Here is a 6932-nt window from a genome sequence, read left to right as displayed (position 1 = left end):
CCCCCTCCCCCCCCCCCCCCCCCGGAAGGAAACGACCTCGCAAAGTTGCCGAAACATCAAGACCGCGTCGGCCTGCGATCTCGTTGTTGCGCGCACGGGGAAAATAGTTATCAGAAGAGAACCTCATGACCATACACGACTCGGTATTTTAACGCGGCCAGCGTGCTCCCGTTTGTCTCTTTTGTGTCATACGATTGAATGCGTGATTCAGAAATAGTGTCTAATTCGTTCAGTACCTCATTCGCGTACTTCTAAATTAATTGTATCGTAGAATTAGATTAATTAATTAAAATTAGAAGTTAAAAGTAATATATTCAAGGAATTTGCATATAAAAATATCATCTTTAATTACGAATATCTCAGCTTCCGAATGATCAATTCTATGGTTTCCTAATTGCGCCAATAATTAGTAAAGGTCATATTTCAATCTATATATAGTGCAGGCTTCAACGAATTCTTAAAAATACTCATTTTATGCTACAACTACTTTAACTCTGCTCGCAACAGTTGATCATAGGGTATAGGACGCCATAGTAATAATTCTATTCCGGCACTTTGTTTCACGTCTACACGAGGATATTGTATAATGTTGAGGTGTTCGGAAAGGTAGAATTGTCTCGCTATCATAAAAATCCGGAAAAAGTTGAGAGCGATTCGCGGCATCAACGGGGACGCGTCGCTAAACGTCGGAATAAATTTCCAACGCATGTCGAATCCCTCTCTCTCTCTCTTTTCTTCTCCTCTATCGAGTCTATCGAAAAACAGAACTCGCCAATTGGATCGAGGCCATCGTTATGCGCGCGGCAGCGATGATGACGCTGCCGGTGTCGGCGATGTTGTTGGCGGTGTGGTGGTGTACCGTCAGTGGTGCAGGCCCATTGTTCGTCAGACACAAAACAGTCGGCGTACAAAGTGGCTGCTGCGTTCGCTGCGGAGAAGGCGAAGCCGAGGCGAGTCGATGGGCGACGCAGGGGACGAATGGGGAGAGAGGAATAGTGCAACGCGATACAGAGAGAGAGAGAGAAAGCGTACGACAGAATAGCGTAGAGCCGAGAGCAGAGATCGAGGGGGAGAAAGAGAGAGAGAGTGAGGAGGAAGACGGAGGGAAGGAGAGAATCACAATGGTATCAGAGGGTGGGTATTGTCTACACAGAGCTAATCAAAACCAGCTCTTTCAACACACCCTTCCCCTTGGCCCTTTCGCGGACCAACACGCGCACGAGGTAACCGCGTACGCACGAGGTGCCGTGCACGAGCAGACGCGCGTATGTGCGCGGTTCCATGTAAATAAGAGCGCTTACGAAGGTGAGTGCGCGTTTCGCGTCACTTCGTGTACTTATTCTCGGTGAGACCGCCGAAAATTGCTCGAAAGTTACCAATGCGTGCGTGCACGCAAATGTGAATTTCAATTCAGCGAAGGAAACGTTGTCTTTTTTCGTCCGAGCTCCCTTGCTCGCTAGATCATCGAGGGTTGCTTAATCACGGGGAAATCGATCCGCCGGTTTTTCTCTTATCGGCGCGTAAATTTAGCATCGCGCGGCTATCTATCAGTGTCCCTGGCGTTCGTAAATATTTCAGTGCGCGCACTTGACTTTTGGACCGCGGGCTTATAAGTGCGCGCACACGCCCGGCAAAATGCACGGTGAAATTCGCGTGCGGGAGAATATGCGCCGCAGGTACGCGGGAGCGTGAATATATTCGCACTTGCTATTTATTCCCACGCGCGTGTACGAGCTCTACTTATCGCTCGTGAGTTATTAAGTATACACGAGGAGTTAGGACTCGGAGCGCGCGCGCGTGCTCGTGTATGCATTTTCGATTCTCCATCGTCAATAATGCAAATTTGTTCTGTAGGAACAGCGTTTCAATCTCGGGACGTTACTGCACACTCCACGCCATTGTTGCGCTTTTAATTATCACTATTGATTGTTATTATAGATGCATGCAAATTATTAGACTAAAACTCTAATATTTTTTTTTATTTATCCGTACAAGCTTGCGTTATATTTTCAATTACAATATATTTTTTGTCAAATTTTCTTATATTTAGGACTTATAGGTTCTCAATGAAAATTCCCAATGAAAATTTTATTACATATGTTATATAAAATTTGCAGAATTTTTTCTAGTAATTGCTGTTTTTATTATATTATAACATTTTTAAATTTTACTTAGACTTGGTTTTTCGATAATTAAATTTAATGTTTGTTTTTTATCGGATCGGCGTGAAAGGATGTATACAAAATATTGAAATATTAAAAAAGGATAAATAAAAATATATTTGAATAAAAAATATAACTTAATTTTTTTTATTATCAAATCTGATATAATTTGCAGACGTTTCTGTACATCATTGATCAATCGAAAATCACGACCGTCTTGGAAATGTAAAAGTCCCAAAGTGTACACACGATAGTTTCTCCAACTCGCGGCGAGTGATAAGCCGTTCTCGATCGAGTCCGCGATTACTCAAAAGCCGTTAACATCTCTGCGAATTATGGATCCTCGAAAGCGTTTAGCCAAGGGGACACAATAACAGTTTCGCCAAATGAAGGTTCATCGGTCGATTGTATGATAGTTCCCAACGCCGTTAATAGAACACACGGGCAAGTACGAATGCGACACTCGTAAAGCTTCGTCCGCGCTCGCGGCGATGGTTATGAAGAGAACGATAGGACGGATGAGAGAGCCAGATAACGTTTCTAATTTCCGAAACGAACCGCCGCCACGTAGCCGCAAAACACTTGCTCGAGGTGTCGAATTTGCACAGTCGAGCGTGCCTCCTTCGCTCTCTCCGAAAACGCGTCGTCCTTCCCGCTCGAATCGCGAAAAATATTTCTTCTCAAGCAACTTTACACGCAAACGACAACATTGATCTTATTCATGATCGGGCGTTAAAGAAGTCCTGCGAAAAGCTGCGAGAACTTGAGATCTAAAGTCAACGGAATCTCGTGCTTTAAGGTACGTTGCACCTGTCGCGAATCGCGGCAGATCCGCGAGTTCGAACGCAAGCGTGAGAGACGGATCACAATCCCGGATGCTCGAAATCGGTGCCGTTTTGCGGTGGGTCGCGAGCAAGGACCCGTCTCGCGTTGTCCACGGGAGTCGTGAGAGGCGGACGGTAGGGCAGGGGGCGAGCGTGCGTTTCATAAAGTTAGATGTGCCATTCGTATTTGCCAAGGGTGGCTGTGGCACGCCGGAGAGTGCGGGTTGTATCTCTAACTCGAGCGCCTATAACATCCATATCTATATCCCACGTACCGGGTGTCCAATAAATCTATTACCCGCTCCCGTGGGACTGAAGGCGGCGGCGACGGCGGCGGCGGGTGCTATACAAACGAACGCACGCACGCATTCACTCACGCACATGTACGCGTTCTCCACCCATCCATATGGACCGCATGAAGGATCGCTCGGATGCGCGTCTATCTCCGTTATGACTTCCAAGCCAAGAGAGCTACGCGAAAGGCGATCGCGACTTTCCGCAACGACGCCGCGACCTCCGTCTCCTTCTCCAAGGCCGTCACCTTCCTCGACGCCCCCCGGAGCGGTATCTATATTCGTTTTCGCGACGTCTTGCGGGACGAACGCGTCCCGTCGCGCCAAAGTTTTTGTTTTTACGTGCCTGACCATTCCTACTGTCTGGAAGGCAGATCCCTCTTACATGCGTCGCTCTTAATATTGAAATAGTAGGATAAGCCTGACTGAGATGAGCCATAGCTAAAAGGACATTGAACATTGCGAGTAAATGTGAAATATTACTAAAATAGATGTCGCAGAAATAGTGTTTCTAGTGTCATGTGTTACGAACGGTTTAATTATTCTCCTTCGAGATTTAGATTACTCAAGAGCAAGAGAGAGAAAGGGGGAGGGGGGGGGGGGTTAGCTCTACCATTTATTAAGATTCCAAAAGGTTACCGTGACCTGACCTATTACGAGCGACGTATTAAAACCGATGTCATATCATCTCTTTACGAGATAAAAGAGATTCTACGCTATTAATCATATGTCGCCAAAATTGGACTGAACGCTTCACGGAAAAAACAATTCTATTAATATAACTGAATTTTCTATTGCCTGGGGATCAGACGAAAATTCGGTTGTAGGAACTGAAAGATTCCTGTAGGAGGTGTTTCTACTTAGTCAATTCTGAGTCCTTCTCAGTTATCTCAACCGAGTTTTAATGCAATTGAGTGTTCACACGAATATTCTCAGTCATGATAACAGAGATATCATCTCTTGTCGCCGAGTTTTCATTTCATGTCACCGAGTTTCTGTGTCGTCCCTGTTCTGTTGCTGGAACATAGTTCGTTTTTTCCGTGAGTGATCGCGTATCGTCGCGGACATAGAGCGACTCGCAGGGAATCGGGTCGCGAAGAACGTGGAGGATAGAGGAAGCCACTTTCCGGGCAATTGTCCGCGCGGGCGACGACGATAACCGTCGACGCGGCTGCTCGCGGACTTGTTGGCCGAGCAAACGAAGAAGAAGTCGAGGACTTCCAGTCGCGGTGGGAAGGTAAAGTTGCCGCAGAACAGGGCGATCTACGCGGGGAATGGCAAGGCACGGTAATACTCGCGGTGGAAACTGGAGCCGGGAAGGACTGGGGGGAGGGGGGAGTGCCCACTCGCTCCAGAGAATAAAACCCGGGAGATTGTCATTGCGCTGAAGAGGTCCGGGCGTATAACAATGACAGCGGCTGACGCAGCGTACCGCGGCTACAGATCATCCCTGGATATTAAAAAGTCGGACCACGCGACTCTCTCGCCGTCTTCATTCAGCGGCGCTGCCACCCGCGCGCCACCCTCGTCTCTCTTCCTCTCTTTCTCTTGCCCCCTGCGAGGGCGCCTCGCGAGCGAACCGATACCGCGAAGGGCTGCTGCCGCTACCCCCCGACTTGTCTTCCGCTCTTGTGAAAACAATGGCGAGCACTTGGCGATTTCGTGTCATCGACTCAGGGTAGTTTTCCATTCTTCCCCCTGCCTACGCGGCCAGAGCGGGAAGGGGAGCAATTTCGATGGGCTCGGAATCCGGCCCGATGTTGAAGCTCCATTCGAATGCGCAAATACTGATCTTCGCGACGCGAGATACGGTGGAAACGTACGCGCCCGAGATTTTTTATCTTCGGACCGACGTCACTCGTCTTTTTTTGCGTCACTTTTTTGCGTTTTATTCTTCTGTTTCCGTCGTAAGCAGGATCGATTTAGAGAAAAGACGGAATTCCGTTGTGCCGAGTTTGTTTAATTGGGATTGGCAGGCGACCGTCTTCGTGTTTCACGAGGGCGATCAGGCGATGGTGGTGGATGAGGAAGAAAGGGGTTCTGGTCAGATTCTCGGGATGACTTGGACATGAACGGATACGTCGATGCCGACGCGGAGGCTGACGATCGCGCTGAGAGGGGTGAGGGGGGAAGGGTGTATTGACATTCCCGTGCCGCGGTAGCTTCGGGACGTCTTTGTTCGATGACGGGGCACCGTTGATGAGGATTTGACCTGCGATGTATCGCGGCCGCTGATAAGGATAATAATACGCGCCTATTGCGATGAGGGAGCGTGCGCTCGGGGAGTGTCTCATGGGGATGACTATGGGTGAAATTTGTACGCTTCGGATCATTCTCTCCGAAATTGCCAGCGTTTCTTTACCCCGATCGTGATGCGTCGAAGGGATCGATTGACGTGAAATATACAATGCGACGGAAAAGTGGAAATTTTTAACAAAATTCCGACTATGCGACTTTCGTTTGAAATAACTACACGAAGGAGAGCGAAACGGGAGGGGGCATTAATTTTTCTTTTACTTATTTATTTATTGAAACAGGAAATATCTTTGGACTTACAAATAAATGAAAGAAGGACGGAAAAAATTACATAAAAATATCAACCAAATTTAGATTTCGATATAATAAGAATTGATAAATAGCGGCAAGGAAAGAAATTTATGATTTGCGATTTGATATTTCGAGATGCCCGAAAATCTGACTCGCATAACTCGAATATCGTGCGATCGAGTTCTTTGAAAAAGGAGAGAGAGAGAGAGAGAGAGAAGGAGAGATAGAGAAAGAAAACGAAGCGTTTCATCACGCGGGAGATTATTTTCGATTTCATTAACGTCATTTCCTCCGACACGTCGCTTCACTTCCTCGCCGCGAATCACACCGCTGTGAAACGGTCGCGGTGGTACCCCGGCTCTCGAGAGAGAAATGAAATATTTCCATCGGATCCGCCGCGCTAATCCATCTAGCGTGTGCGTGTGCGCACGTGTACGCACGCATGCACGCGCGTACTGCTCGCGATTACCTCTGATGCAGGAATTCATCAGGACGCTGTTCATGAAGTATTCAGGAACACATTGAATTAATACCGATTAGCGTGGCATCGTTGCGACAGTCCGGTTAATGGTCGCCCGAGCGGCGACGCTGCGCCGGTCGACGGCGAGAGCCGAGAATTATCCGTCGCATCGCGGGCACGCCGTTCGGAAAAGAGAGGAAGCTCTCGAGAGCGATTAACGACGCTGATCGTGCGGGGTGCATCGATGTAACTCGCCGACTACATGCGTACCCCTTACCGTCGTTCACGGCATCATACAGCGCGTCACCGAAACTGCTTCTTGCTTATGCGTCATAAACCCGACGCGTTCGCGCACACGAGAGCGTTGCGAGAGAGCGGGATGCAATTGCACCGCATCGTTCGCACAGATAGAGGGGGATGTTCCAGGGGTGCGTATCTGCGCTCGCTGCGAGAATATAAGCGCAAGGACATACGCGCTCTCGCGAGCGAGCTGGCTGCAGCGCGCTTCACCGCTCGTTTCGGGGGGCGGGAAATCGCGCGAGCACGAGGCGCGAGTAACACAGCGAGCAGTTATCGCATTGGTACATTGAGGGTCGTCGAAAATTCGGTGCAAGAGTGCCGGCACTCGACTAGGCCGGGGGGGGGG

This window comes from Dinoponera quadriceps, unplaced genomic scaffold, assembly GCF_001313825.1.
Source record: "Dinoponera quadriceps isolate SergipeBrazil2010 unplaced genomic scaffold, ASM131382v1 scaffold696, whole genome shotgun sequence".
Classification (NCBI taxonomy): domain Eukaryota; kingdom Metazoa; phylum Arthropoda; class Insecta; order Hymenoptera; family Formicidae; genus Dinoponera; species Dinoponera quadriceps.
This window is presented reverse-complemented; position numbering follows the sequence as displayed.